Consider the following 12,625-nt stretch of genomic DNA (forward strand, 5'->3'; position numbering starts at 1 on the left):
GATTTTTCTGGTCAGGAAAAGAGAATTTACCCAAACCAAAGTGCAGGTATTGCTGGGATCTGCAAGCTGTTTTTTGTTCTGCTTTAAATGATTTTCAATTTATCTTTTTTAAAAGTTACACTATCACTAATGAAATACATCAGCATTGGAATGGTATTTTTACTTTCCTATATAGACATTTTACAATTTATTACTTGCATTTTTTTTAAATTTCCTTTGGAACAGGGGAAAAGGGGAACTAATGGAACTTCATGTAGGTCAGAAAACTTGGTTCTTAACCAGCTTAAATCTAAGCTACGTAACACCTTATTATGTATGGAGACTGGACTGGGAAAATCAAGGGCAGACATGCTGAAGAAAGGGAAATAACCACAGGTTTGAATATTATGAATAGTCCTATTACCCAGGGACTGGGAGAAAAAAGCCCATCTCTGTATACACACTCCTTTTATCAGTGCTCTGTTCTCTGCTCTGGATGTCGGATCTGTCCAGATGGGACAGAAATCTGGAGACAGACCAAGGATTTCAGCCATTAAAAATCAGTTTTGCAGATGTAATTTTGCTTTTCCACGTGCTAGTTTGTATTTCCCACTCCAGCACAGCGTGGGCAGGGAGCTCAGCCCAGCCAGCCTGGCTCCTGTTTCCCCAGCAGCAGCTCAGGGTGGCCCAGCAAGGCTGCAACAGCTCAGGACTGAATTCCAACCAGCAGCAAAACCACCTGCAATGAAAGCAAAGGCCATGGTAATGAACTGTTGATCAAATCCTGTGAAATTCCATCAGATCTTCTGTCTGCTCATAACTGCCAGGAATGTCTTCTCAGCAGAATTACTTTTACCTTTTAGGGGTATGTCTGTGATAGCCTCATAAAAGCGCTGTTTGGGAAGTACAGCCACAGTTTGGGTATTTTTAATGAGCATTCAAACGTACTTAAAAATCACTGAAGAGTAAATTCATCCAGTGGGAGAGTCAGCCCCCCCGAATCCCAGCGTTGGCTTTCAGAGCAGGTCCCCGGATGATGTTTCCCCAGCACTAAGGACAATGCCACCTTCAGAATGGCATCAGCTCTGCTTCCTCCTTCATCTCATCTCTGTTAATAAGATTTGGAATGAATTTTTGCGCTAGGAAATGTAGAAGGAATCTTTGTTTTGCCCGGACAGCAGCCCTGGAGGAGCGGAGTCTGTTCAAGGCTGGTGGTCACGGCCCAGGCTGAGGGATCCTCCCTTCCCCATCCCTCGGGCTCATCCCGTGCGACCGCGCTGGGAAGGCGGGGATGGGCAGCAGGGTGGGCTCGGGAGGGTCTCTGCTGTCCTGGGAGGGGTCCCTGCTGCCCTGGGAGGGGTCTCTGCTGTCCTGGGAGGGGTCCCTGCTGCCCTGGGAGGGGTCTCTGCTGCCCTGGGAGGGGTCTCTGCTGTCCTGGGAGGGTCTCTGCTGTCCTGGGAGGGGTCTCTGCTGCCCTGGGTGGGGTCTCTGCTGCCCTGGGTGGGGTCTCTGCTGTCCTGGGAGGGGTCTCTGCTGCCCTGGGTGGGGTCTCTGCTGCCCTGGGTGGGGTCTCTGCTGCCCTGGGAGGGGTCTCTGCTGCCCTGGGAAGGGTCTGCCCACATTCCCAGGCTCCCGACAGTGGAATTCTGACAGGCACTGCCATCTGCCGGCACCGCGGCCATCCCTCCAAACCAGCCCCAAAACCAGCACACGAGCGGGGTTATGCCAGGGGTTAAACGGGGGGTTTAGATTTTCACCGCCCCCCAGCTCCTGAGGCTGCAGAAATCCCAGTTTCCCCAACATTCGATATGCATTCTCCATCTGGGGAAAGAGGCTTCTCCCCTAAGGACGTTTATTCATGAGCAGGTGGATGATTGGGACCCTTGCCCACCTTGTGGGATTACACAGCACTGTGGCCACCCCTCTGCTCAGGTGTCAGCTCCAAGTAAAGCAGAATTCCTGACCCCAGATCCACCCAGAACATTCTAGAAGTGCCTTTCTGTGCCTGTCACAGGGGCTGATGGACCAAACACTTAACCAAGCACAGCAGAGGCCACACCAAGCAGGGCTCTTGAGAGTCACTGCTTCAGTCAGCACTAAAGGCCTTTTAGGAGCATTTCTTTAATCACCACGCTGGAAGCACCTTCCCCCTGGTCCATGGGAGTCCCTGCTCCCATATCCCTGGATAGCAAACTCTGCTTTGTTTCACATGTTATTTCAACAGACATCTCCCAATTTGTCCTGATTAAAGACCAGCCAGACCCAAGAGCGGTTTTTCTGCCACACACCAACTCCAGTGATGTCACTGTGCCCCTGCTGAGGTGGTGAAAAAGTTGTCAATGGCCTCACAGGTTTGAAATATGTTCCAGACCTGCAGGGATCAGCAGGCTGCAGAAGGGCTGATTTAACACCAAATGGCAGCACAGTTTGGATATTTTTGGGCTGGGATGGAAACACGGAAATGCAGAGGGATTGATTTTCTGTTCAGGACGGGATTCACCTCAGGCAGTGGCATTCAGGATGTGCTGGTCTGACTCTGAACAGCCCTACTCCTTCCTTTCCAGCTGATGCAGACAGACAGGTAGGAGCAGAAGGCAGCCAAATCAAACCCTGTGCTGGAATGGGATGAATGATTCAATTCCAGGAGCACAGAGGTACAGATTTCACATTGGTGCAACATCTTGATTTTCCTGGGGGTGCTCAAAAGCTCTAACAGCTGTACTGTTCAAAGGACATCCAGAGCTATTTACAGGGGGGATTTATGGCAACTGTGGAGTGCTCAGCTCCTAGAATTGCAAGCAGAACAACGTGCTGTGGAAGAAAAAGCTCTAATCTCATTTTGGTATAACTAAATTGCTCTCTGAGAATCTTACCTATATCAAAAGCTTGCCTAAAATGAAGAGTTTGGATTTTTTCAGGCTCCTGTAGAATACAGCAGGGCAGCCCCATTTTTGATCTGTCAGGGACCCAATGAGGAGTTACCTGTATTTCTCTGAGGTTTCACAGGATATAAATAAGCCACCACCCCTGCTGAGCCCAGACTGGCCCTGACACTCATCTCCCAAAGAGCCAGTGAGCCCTGGTGACAGGGGGTACCTGCTCTGCAGTCAGGACAGGCTTTGGCTTTGAGGAGAGGGAGCAGTGGTGCCTCCAGGGAGCATTTTAATTTATTGTGCAATTTGATCTCTGGAATGAGAGCTGTCTCATCCCGTTTGTCAGCCATGAACCGACCACCCCACTAGAAGAAAACAGAGTTGTAAGAGCCAGTGCTGGAAACAGCTCCTAGGATTGCTCATCCACCTCCAGCCTTCCCTGGTACCTGCCTGAACGGGAACTGAGGCTCTGAGAATCCTGACGTGACAGTCACCCACTCTGTCTCGACTTCCCTTTGTGTTTGGGGCTTATCCAGCCCCCAAAATCAAAATGAAACTTGGGAAGCAGGCGCAGAGGCAGGCGAGGGGAAGTTTCCTCACTAAACTCCCCCGCTCCGAGAGGCATTGTGGAGGAGTCAGCCTGGATGTGCTTTGATGTGATAATGAGGATCCCATCCAAAGCTGGGGAATGCTGTGCTCCTCTTCCAGCTGCCCCGCTCTGGGGCCGGCCACTGATTACCCCCCATCCCGAGCCCTTGGATCTTCTAACTTCGGGATTGCCCGCCAGTGGCTTAGTCCTGTTCTGAGAGAGCTGCTGTGCCAATTAAACTAATTAAGCTCTTGTTTTGCAGGTGCAGCAGCAGCACCTGAGGCTGAAGGGCGCCCAGAGACTGAACTTCCACGGTAGCTGCAGGGTGAGGAATCCCTGGGAGGGGCACAGTGTGGACTGGGACACGTGTGACATCTCCTCTGTGACATCTCCTCTGTGAATAAAGCAGTGCTCCAGAGCCTGACTTCTCCCTGCCAGGAGCTCAGGAGCTCCAGAATACACCAGCCAGAGCACACTCTGGTGATGGCAAATATAGGAATATGATTTCCTTGTTAGGCTGTCAGAATTCAAAAAGATTTCTGACAAAAGCAAACGCATTTGTTCTTTCAGGTGGGAATCTTGTTACATGAAATCCCTCCTAAAACATGCAGCCTTCCCTCTGCAGAGCGGGCTGGGATGGGTGGATATGGGCTGTAACCAAGAAGGTACATTCCAGTTCTCAAATCAGCCACCAATTAACCCATTCACTGAAAACAGATCTCACCTCCAGCTTGTGGCTTTCCCAGCACCGGCAGGAGAGAGACAGGAGGAGAGTCAGCAATTCTTTCATTTGCCTATGAGGAATCTTCGAGGGGATTTAATTGGTTCTGAGAGATTCCACAAATGTCTCTGCACAAGAGCGTCATACACTGAATGTTGCCTTTGGGCACTGGAATCAGCTCAGCCAAAGCTCTGTGTGCTCCCTTCCAGGCCTGGATTGTGTCCCCCTGTGAACCAAGGATCAGAGCACCATGACCAGCCTCTTCCAGCACATCCTGTGGTCACTGCAGAAAGCACAATCCATGGAGCTAGAGCTGCAATGAGAGGCCCTGCAGCACCAATTTGTGTAAATGACATGTTTTGATACTCTGCAATCCATTCTCAGGAACTAAAAGCAGATTGACCCTTGCAGCTGGTCTCATCCCTCCTTGCTCCCAGTTCAGCCTTGCCCTCCCATGCTCTAGGTGGGAGGGTCCACATAAGAGCCAAAATATGAATTCCTGCTGCCACAACAGGAGCACGGAGTGGCTGCTGGGCACAGCATTCCTGCCTGCTCTCTCTTTCCCCTGCACAGGCTGGAAATGCTCTACAGGGGAATTTTCTGCTTCGTCACAATTCCAGCCCTTGAGCTGAGCACTGGATCTCCTCTGCAATTAAGTTTTATTCCTTTACATATAACAGACCTTCAAGCCAATTTCTGAGATACAGCCACACCTTCAAGGGAGTCTTACAGAGCAAAATCAATCATTCCATTTGTCCCCAAAGTGTCTGTGTCCAGTGAGGAATTTACATGCACTGCTTGAATTCAAAACTCATCCCTGTAACCATTGCTGTTCATTAGAAAATCCCAGAAATAGTTACACAACTTGGATTTCCATATAGTTTGCTAAAATTAGCAAGATTTTCAGCAGTTTTTCAGTCATTTGCAAGCTCAAGAGAACCATTTCTAGAATTTTATTTGCAGACCTTGCAGCAGCATTCAATATTTATAAGGAATTCCCTGTCTTGGTAGCAACGACTGACAGTTACGAAAAATAAGTACATTATAAAATGCATTAATATTTTAAGTCTGCCTGAGACTGCTGGAGGAAGATATTGCCAGCTTTTGCCTGACTGGCTGATATTTAGTTCACACAAGTAACTGACAAAAGGAGACATATCTAGGAGGGAAAACAGAGGGAGTAGAAGAAACTGCAAGAGCTACAGTGAAAGATTTGTCTATGTTTACACAATAAATCAGCAGCAGAATGAGGAAAAGAACCATTTTTTCCCCTGTTTTTGTTCCAGCCACTCATTCAGGGCTGTTATGCGTTCAGATTTTGCTTTTGGGTTCTGAATAAAACCCTTCCTGATCCTCCAAATAAAATGTTGAAGTTGTGCTGAATCCAGGTTTTCCCACAAAAATACAAATAACTCACGTTTAATGATGCAGCTGAGAGAAAAGATAAATCTTGATCTAGCTGTAATAAAGTACTTTTTCCTGAACACTCCTGCATGCTGGGTGCAGGAAGTGCTGGCCACGAGCCAGGGCTGTTTACAGTGCCAGCGTGGCTGCCCCACACTCCTGAGCATCTGCACATTTTGTTCCTGGCATATTTGTGTCTGTGGAGCCAGCTGACCTTGAAACTCTCATCAGAGGGAGAAAAATTTTTAAAAAAGCCAGCAGCCAGGCACTACCACCCTCCATATATTCCAGTTATTATCAGAATATTTTTCCTCTGTTCAGTTTGCACAGAAATGACATTCAATAACACCGAAAATGTTCCCTCTGTCCCGAGAGAGGCATGTTCAGAGTGAAACCAGAGGAAATTAAAGACCTCTCCAGCAATCCCCCGGCATGGGTTCATAAATATAAAACTGCAGCAGTGACTGGCTCAAGCACTGAGGAGAAAATATGCCAAAGCTCTGGGGTGTCCCTGCTCCTGCCTCTCGGAATTTTTGTCTGTGTACAGGCTGGGAGGCTCCTGGTTACTGCCACAGGGCAGAGAGGATGGAGCCTTTGCTGTGGGACTCAGGTGCCTCAGAGTCTGTGGCTGTGACAGCAGGGCCTGGCAGCCCTCTGCACACACCCCCTGCTGTCCTCCAGACTGGGCTGGGGACACCCTTTGGAGCACACTCGTGTGCCCAAGAAAAGGGTGCTGCGCTGTGGGATCTGAATTCCCTGGAAAAAGGAGGAATGCAGGCACTGCTGTTCAGGCCTGCCAGACCCTGCCCCTCTCCAGGTGACAGCTGGCTGCTCCTCTTGGAATTCCAGCTGCAGAATAGCTCTTCATGAAATATCCTGAGCTGCAAGGGACCACTGGGACCATCCAGTCCCACTCCTGGCCCTGTCCAGACCCCCAACAATCCCACCCTGGCCATCCCTGGAGCTCTGTCCAAAGGCTCCTGGAGCTCTGGCAGCCTCGGGGCTGTGCCCATTCCCTGGGGAGCCTGGGCATGCACAGCACTTTTGGGGAACCCTTGATTGGATGACCTTCCTCAAAGTGTTCCAAATCCTCCTGAGGAATGAACAGGCGAGTTTTGCTCTGACCTGATGTTTTTGGTGGGAAACCTGATGCAGGTCAGAGCCAAGGAGCTTTCAGGGAGTCCTGGGAATGAGGCTGTGCTGCTGGGAGGCAAACTGGGTCCTCTGCAACCTCCACTCCTCCCTGCAATTCTGCAGGATTCAATGACGCTGAAGGGCTCCCTCCCATGCTGTCACTGAGCAGCAACACCTCTCTAAAATTGCAGCAAAACTGTTGGATTCACCCCGCAGTCCCTCACTGGAACTTCCTTTTTTGCCTGGATCTGCCTGGGGCTTCTTCCTGTGCCACTCCACGCACCAACTCCAAATTTTACTGCTTCTTAGTGCTAAAATTGTACGAGAAAAGATGCTTCACCCAGATGGATGAAATTTACTTTACTTTCTGGTTAGTCATGAATTTCATCCTCTGTTTGATGTATCTGAGCCCAAGATGAAGGAGATCAGTGTAATCTCAGTTTTATAAAACCTTCTCAGCGTGGAACACAACCACAGCCATAATTCAGCCAACTCCAGGATCCCTCTGCTCCGTGCAGGAACAGACAGGAGGAATTATTGACTGGATTTCCCAAGACGTACCAGTGTAAATGAGGCATAACACCAGAATTGTAGACATGTCAAAAAGCATAAAAATAAGCTTTCCCAGGAAACATGATGCCATATGGACATGGTCTTTGTTCTGGTGAGGCTTCTCACAGTTCCCCAGGCATTTCCATGTCAGAACATTTCCGAGCAAGAGCACTGGGTTATGTCAGCTCAGCACGGAAATTGCCTTGGGCTGTGGTGTTTCCACACTGACAAAACCACTGGAAATTGTGGATTCTGCACTGTCCCATTTGTGGAGAATTGATTCATTTGTGCTGATAGCCTGCATACAACTTGTCACCCAGTAAAGTCCCTGAGTTGCCAGAAAGGCTCTGATTGTTGCTTTGGGTGATTTATCCAAGACTTATTCAGCACTTGGAGCCAAGGCCAAGAAAATTCCCTGCTGTGCCTGGACCAGATGCTGCTCTCATCTGAGCTGTGTTAAATCTGAGATAAAACTGCTAAAGCCAAAAGACAGGGAGTGCTACCATGGTCCTTGTTTTGGCTCCCATGTGTGGCCACCCCATCCTCAAAACATCAGCAGGACAACCACATCTCTGGAATGTTCAGCCTCTCTGATTCCACCATTTGCTGTGCAAAAGAGTTTTGACAAAAGATTGAGTGATTTTTTTGAATTGACAATGCTGGTCCTATTTTGAGGAGCAAGATAAATCTTTATAGGGCTCAGGTATGGCATGAAAAACATGCCAAAACATTTCCTGCCCAAAGCTTCACCTTCCCCCCACTCCCATCCACCTTTATTTCATGTTTTCTGGAGGTTTTCCCAACCAGCCAGTGTTGCCTCCAGCAGTCCCTGCAGAGCCCAGCAGAGGGGAGTGGGCCACCACATTGGTTTTTCCTCTCCTGCCCAGTCTCGGGGTAAAGCCACACATCTCCATGGTACTTAACCATACACTCAATTTGCAAAGAAAAATTAAACTTTTTTTTTTTTCTGGTTAAGCATAAGTTTTCTAGTGGAAGGTGCTCCTGTCCAGGGGCAGGGGTTGGAACCAGCTGATCTTTAAGGTCCCTTCCAACCCAAACCATTCCATGACTCTAAGGATGAAGCAGAAGCTTTACTGAAATAAGGTCTTTGTCTATAGTTTGATGGCAAAGGCATGCTGACTTTAAGTTCTTTACCCACATATGACGCCTAGATAGAGTTCAGAGTTTTAGAAAGTACTGTGCAGGACAAACACACTTTGGCACATCCTCAGAAAAGGTTGTGCACAGTCAAGTTTCACCTCAGTGTGAGTGATGAAGACCTCCCAAAAACCTTGGTACGGGAGCTGGAGGTGTCTGCCTGGGCATAAATCAAGTTCCTCTTCAGAAAAGAGTCTCTGTGGAATAAAAACTGTGTAAAGGTGAAACTTTGGCACAAAGAGACCTCAGGATATGGACACATTGTAAGAGGAAGGGCACAGGAGTGTCTCATCTACCCAGCCTGGTAGGCTTTTATCAGGTTGAGAGAGATAAGGAGCCAACCTGACTCAGAGCTGGCCGAACTCCTGCCTCCTATTCCAGCAGGAAGGCAGAGGCTCTGGAGCCAGCTGCCTCCTGAGGGAAGCTGTGTGGCACCCAGAGCAATTTAGCCCAAATTGAAGTAGGGAGAGCCACTCTGTCACTGCCCCTGTGGTTTCTCCAGCCTCCTTTTCCAGCCCCCTGCCAGTGCTGCTGCACATGGAGCAGGCTGAGCTGCTACCTGAGGCTGCTTTCCTTACCCCTGCCTGTTGCCAGTGCCCTCTGGGGTGACTCCCTGGATGGCTCCTGGAAATCAGGCATCCTTTATTCCTCAGGTGCTCACCTTCCAAAGCAAGGCCTGGGTTTTTGCACGATTCTCTGGGAAACGTGCTCCTGCAAAGGGAGCACCGAGGCATCTGCAGGCCTCAGCTGAGGGAAAAAGCTGAGGGTGCTCCATGCTTTTTCCTTCTGACAACAGCAACCATGCACAAAAGGAATGGCAACTTTTCTGGGAGCAGTGTGGGACTGCCAGCCCACTCTGCTGCCCTGAGGAACAAGGACAAAGTTGCCACCAGCTCTGCTGCTCCCAGGGTAAAGGGCTGGGGAGCTCCTGAGGGAGGCAGGAATTCAGGAGCTCCAGTTCCCCTTGGCACTGCCTTCATGGAGCACAAACTCCTTCAGCTGCTCAGAAATACAGCTTTGGCTCCTGGATCCAGCTCTTCCTATGGAGGCTTTTCTAAATCTCACAATGCCAGGCTCTACAGGCCTGTGAACTACCCTCAGACACCAACCTGAGATAACCCTTTTCCCAGGGAAAGAGCAGAACAAAGAGCATAATACATGTGAAGGAAAGTGCTGAATTCCTCACTACTCTGTCGTGTGTCTTTGCAGCCTCTGGGACCTCACTCCTAGTCTTGGGAGATGACTAAATAAACAATCATTCCGCACAACTTGCTCACTTCCTCACTCTGCCTATCACCGTGGGCTCCATCCCAGCCATTATCTGCCGAGGGAATTCAGCAGGGCTGTAATTCCTTCACACAATGTGCTCTCACTTTCTTCATGGCTCCCAGGGGAGATCAGTGCCTGACTTCAGTGGGTCAGGATATCAAACCAGGCTTTCTGCCTTGCTTTGCTTGTCTCTGCCTTGGTTATCCTCTATGAAAAATAGAATGGTGACTGCTTCCTGCCTCTTTCTTTCCCTCATGTGCATTCCTAAAGAGAGGGTGAGTTTCATTTATTAATGCTCATGGAGCCCTTGGGGACCTGCAGATAAGGAAGCTCAGTGTGAAGCACAGCAGAATGTTCTACCTCACAGGATTGTGCTGCACTGTTTCTTTTCAAATCACTTACTGACATTGTCCAAAGTAAAAGGAGCAATAATAATCAAACCCAAGTAAAACCTGAGTCTAAGTCTGTGAAATGCAGCTGAGGCCTGCCAGGCAGCCTATTTAGGGAACAGATGGAATTTATTCCTGAAGGTGGAAGGAAGGGAAGGCTAAAATGGTCAGTTGGACATTGACCCAAAGAGTGACCTCAGAGACACATCCAAAGGGGACAACGATCCATCAGCAGGTCCTGCTGCAGAGGAAACCAGAGGCATGATGACAATATCTAGGAATTTCTGAAGAGCAGCAAGATCAACCCATTGGATTGTCCAGGGACTTTGGGAACAGCAGTACAAGAAGTGGCTGCTGCTGAGCAGAGTGAGGAAGGGTTGTAGAACTCTTCCTTTCTTCATCTGGGAAGCATAAGGGGTGGAAAAACTGAGGCACAGACAACAGATTTACCAGAAGTCCATATCTGGTTCTCCAGAACCTGTTCTCCAGAACTAGAGACCGTATTCTATTCCCAACTTAATTTTGCTGGTGATTCTGAACACAGGCCTGAGAAGACAACTGAAGTAAGCCAAATATACCCCAATCTGCCATTTCTTGTTTGGATATTCTGCCTCTGGCAGACAGGAGACAGTCCCCATGCCTGGCTGTGCCACCCTGCCCATTATCCAGCTCCCAGGCTGGCTCAGGCAAACAGGATGTCACAAGCTCCAGTGGAAAGCCTGTGTGGAGACACCTCTGTGCTCCCAGCAAAGCCCAGGGGCTAGCTGGAGTTGATGTGAGGACAATACCTCACACATGGCAATTTAGAAACATCTCAGGACCTTGAGAACAACTTAAACTTCCCTAAATGCCCTTTTTAAAGCTTCCAGAAGTGTGTTTATTTGGAAACAAATGTGAGAGGAAACATGCAGAGGATGAAATGAAGTGTGAGCTTATTTTAAGAGTATTTGATCAATTGCTGCTCAGAAAAACCTTGGTAGGTTGTGTGTACCTGGGACATCTGTGCTCCTTCTTCTAGCCAGCTTTGTCACTGAGTTGCAGCTACTAATTAACACTTTTATTACCATGTACATCAGAAGGGTGAAGAGCTCCAATGTCCTGCAGAAACCTGATGGTACCAGACAAACCCAGCTGAAAATCTGGAAACAAAACTTCAGCAGGTGTTACCTGCTGACCAGTTCTTGAGTGGCTTAAAACACTTTCCTACACAGATGTTTTTTTTCAAACTTCTGTTTTTTGAGCTTCAAGCAGAAGAGATTTCAGGTACTTCTGAGTCAGGTGCCAGTGCCGCTGTTCAGAGCACTCATTTTTTTCCACTGATTCCTTTGCTTAGGAGTGCAGGGAAGGTGACAAAGACACAGCTGCCAATGCAGGAACGTGGCTCTTTATCAGTACAAGCCTTCTCTTTTCGCCTGTAGGCTCAGCTTAACTCTTGAAAGGAGGATTCAGTGACTAGAAAAGGGAAGCGACCCTGCTGTTTGTGCAGGGCGGACTGCACACCCTCCACCTGAGGTGTCATGAGCTCCTGATCCCGGCTCTGATTCCTCTCCCTGCTCCGATCCCGCTCCGATTCCGCTCCGATCCCACTCCCTGCTCTGATCCCGCTCCGATCCCGATCCCGCTCCGATCCCGCTCTGATCCCGCTCCCAGCTCCGATTCCTCTCCGATCCCGCTCCGATCCCGATCCCGCTCCCTGCTCCGATCCCGCTCCGATCCCGCTCTGATCCCGATCCCGCTCCGATCCCGCTCTGATCCCGCTCCCAGCTCCGATCCCACTCTGATCCCGCTCTGATCCCGATCCCGCTCCGATCCCGCTCCGATCCCGCTCCGATCCCGCTCTGATCCCGATCCCGCTCCGATCTCGCTCCCAGCTCCGATCCCGCTCCGATCCCGCTCTGATCCCGCTCTGATCCCGATCCCGCTCCGATCCCGCTCCAATCCCGCTCTGATCCCGATCCCGCTCCGATCCCGATCCCGCTCCGATCCCGCTCCGATCCCGCTCCCATCCCGCTCCCATCCCGCTCCCATCCCGCTCCCATCCCGCTCCCATCCCGCTCCCATCCCGCTCCCATCCCGCTCCCTGCTCCCTGCCCCATCCCGCACGGACGGATTCTCTCTCCGCAGCCGCACAGGGGGTGCTGAGCTGCAGCCGAGTCCAGCCAGGATGGAGAGAGGAGCCTTTGTGCAGGGCACCCGTGCCCCACATTTCCAGGGGCAGCAGGGCCCTCCCTGGCACTCCCTGCTCTGCCGAGCAGCTGAGTTACAAGTAAATACAGGTAAGGAGCTTTGCTCCCTGCAGCAGAAGTCGGGATAATTCCCTCCATCAGCAGAGTTGCATAAACCCCACTTTCCCCACGTGGCACTGCCAGCAGAGGTGCTGCCCCTGAGGCCTTGCCAGGGACCCGGGGCATTCCAGATCCCACGGTTTTAGGAAAGTTTTATGGCAGCCGAGCTGCTCCAGCATAACAAAGATAGTGGTGCTAAACTATCATCATCAGTTCTCTGAAAATCATAGAAAAATGAAGTGTGTGAGTGTGTCAGAAAGACACAAAACAGC

Source organism: Poecile atricapillus, chromosome 25, assembly GCF_030490865.1.
Source record: "Poecile atricapillus isolate bPoeAtr1 chromosome 25, bPoeAtr1.hap1, whole genome shotgun sequence".
Taxonomy (NCBI): Eukaryota; Metazoa; Chordata; class Aves; order Passeriformes; family Paridae; genus Poecile; species Poecile atricapillus.